Source organism: Pollicipes pollicipes, unplaced genomic scaffold (genome assembly GCF_011947565.3).
Source record: "Pollicipes pollicipes isolate AB1234 unplaced genomic scaffold, Ppol_2.1 Scaffold_4219;HRSCAF=4965_pilon_pilon_pilon, whole genome shotgun sequence".
NCBI classification, from domain to species: domain Eukaryota; kingdom Metazoa; phylum Arthropoda; class Thecostraca; order Pollicipedomorpha; family Pollicipedidae; genus Pollicipes; species Pollicipes pollicipes.
Window position 1 is genome coordinate 4,762,311 of NW_023596448.1, and position 3,013 is coordinate 4,765,323.

Consider the following 3,013-nt stretch of genomic DNA (forward strand, 5'->3'; position numbering starts at 1 on the left):
TAGAGAGAGAGAGAGAGAGAGAGAGAGAGAGAGCTTAGAGTAAAACACTGATGCAACTTTACCTGCTCTTCTCTATGCTGCCCCAGCAAACAGCGAAAATTCGCTAAATACTATCAATGAAAGAAAGCGTTTTAGAGCTCGGGTCTTGTATCATTGTTCCAGCCCTAGCATCGATTGTACTAATGATACAGTTGTGGATTTGTGCGAAAAACATAGAATGTTATGGAATCATATTGATTACGACGACTTTCATTACAGTGGTTTTAAACAGAACAAAATACTGAACAATTGTGGCGGTCACGAAAACGAAATGTAAGATCAGAACTCTATCTATCTCTCTATCACGGGTCCGATATAAACATTCTCATGTTGAAGTGAGCAGCCCACCACATCCTTCACGCCCTCCGCGTTTTTTTCGGCTGGTCGGCGGCCCCTTCCTCGTACGTCCCCGTCGCCAGCGGTCGGCCGAGCTCTGCCCGCGTCCGTCCCGAGCCTCCGGCCCGCGCCCGTCACGGGCCTGCGCGCCGCCGCCGCCAGCTGACGACGGACGACGCACTTCGTGCTGCTGCTATGTTCCAGATCGAATGGCGGCGCCTTCAGTACAGTCTCTAAATAAATTGCCTTTCTCTGCAAGGAAGGAACCACCAGTGTCTGATTGCGACTGGTGATGATTCGTGTTAGGATTATCGAAATGGTGTAGGAACGCATCGTATTTACCTCACGGAGCTATGGGGTCCGATCCCAGCCGGTCAATGCAGCGAGCGCGAGGGGTTCGCTGTAAATATATTTACTAATATTCAATAGACGCACATAACGCCTGTACTCCACGCTTAATATGCCCCGCCCACAGAGCCGCTCGCTCCCATTCACCAGCGTGGTGTTCTGCTGACGTCACAAAAGGTGGTCCAATGAGAGCGTGGCAATGGTACGGCCGCCGGCAGGGGTTATGTGTAGCTACTGGCGCGCTGTCCGTTTGGGCGACAACAGTTCGCTCTGAGCGCTGTCGGTCGGTAGCGGTCGGCGCAAGGAGCCGAGCGGGGAGACACGGCGGCCCCCGCAGCGGCTGGCGCGTAGGACATGGAGAGCAAAATATCCCCCTCCCTCCCTCATGTTGCCGGCCTTGGAGCAAGCGTGGTGTGATGCTTGTCACTGTCACTGAGGAGTAAATTTCAACGCTGTTTTTTTGCAAGCCGGGGTAGGAAGATAATATTTTTTATTTGGCTGGGCCATACAACAGACAGGAATAAATTTAAATACTTGCTCCCAGGATCCATATCATAATTAAGTGTCCGCCATTCAGCATCTTATAGGCCAATCAATGCGTTACTGGCGCCATTTGTACTCTCGTGTTATACATATCGATGGATTCCGTCAAGGCCGAGATGTGTGCACGAGGAGAAGGAATATTGAGGTTATTTCATTAAGTAAGTAGTAAAAAGTGTGCAAACCTATCCTGCAAAAGTTGAAACAGGGGACAATTTCTTCGTCTCGTACCCCATTGTGTATGTAGGGGAGAGGGAGTCTGTGACATGGGCATAACCTACCACTGCTTGGGGTCGGTCGGCTCTGGACCCCATCAATTTCTTGGCCGATTGATTAGTCTGCTTTTTGTGCTTTAATCATGCGAATGACACGAAGGCAGAAATGGACCCCAGTGACATTCCAGGTGTGATTGTCGTTCAGGGCCCCATGGTGCCGTCGGTTGAGAACAAAAAGCATGCAGATAAACCAGTGCAATGCCGTCGGTTATCAGTTTTACCGTTGCCTGATTACCAATCAAAACTCAGTTTCGCCATTGTCGGCGCAGACAAAACAGTTACACCGTATTCTGTTGGACAGTGTTCTTCCAGAACGCAACTTTAGGTATGTAATGGATTCCGTCCAATTTCCTAGCACTGCGAATGCCGCCTACACGGTCAATAAACAATTACACAATTACCGTATTTACACTGACGACAGATGGGGGGGGGGGGGGGTATGGAGTAGTAAAGCGACTTGAATCGCTTCGCACCACATATGGCTGGTTTGGGCCAGTGAGTGACCGAGCAGGACATCTGCTACGTGCATTTCAACTATTTGGAGTAAACCGTCCCGCTGCTACCTGGCCACACGACATGACTAAACCCTACTCTGCCCCATATACATATGAAGCACACGTAGTTATGACCGAATTCACAAGTGTGCAAAGGATGGCGATCGCTTTGTAAACAGCACCTGGATAGGTCTTCATCAGTGTGTTCCTACACATCTCAGATGCCGTCATGTGGCTACGTGCCTCTTGAGCGCTCATGTCTAGCATTGAGTACTTCTGTGCTACTACTATCGCCGACCTGCTTGGTAAGCCCTGGTGGAGGAAGCTCTGCCAACATCGTTGACGAGCCTCGAAGCGGGCTGTGTGAGAGCGCGCCTGCTCGGGGGGCAGGCACTCCACCACCGGAGGGGAACGCAGTTCAGCGCCATCGGCTCGGGAGTTACAAGGCCAAACAACACAGAATAGAGTGCTCACCGGCGTGCCATCGCCTTCCAGCGTAAAAGGCCATCGTCATTGACCACCCCTGATCAAGATTTGAGAGACTATCTCGGCACTCTAAAACAGACAAAAAGTCCCGACCTTCTGTAGACGTGCAGTCACCCGCGACGGTACATGTGCACTCGTTACTCGGACAATAGCGCCAACGCGGACCGCCCCGCATGTGCCGCATTACCGAGTGACGTTTGTCTCGCTGCGGGCCGGTCTACCGCGCTGCTCGGGACGGCGGAGCCCAGGTGTACCGGCAAGGGCCGGCAGTAGAGCCGCGGCGCCGGCCGGTGGCGGCGCGAGCGGTGCGCATCCGGACGCGGGGCGGTGGTGTGACGGCGCTCAGGGACAGCACGGATCACGGCCAGGTGAGTCGCGCGCAGACACAAGCGCGGGGGCGGGCACTGGAGGCGCCGGCCAGGTGTGTGGTGCGAGTCAGACTGAAGGTCCCTCCGCGCGCCTGGCGAAGCACTCCAGGTGTCGGTCGGCGTGGTG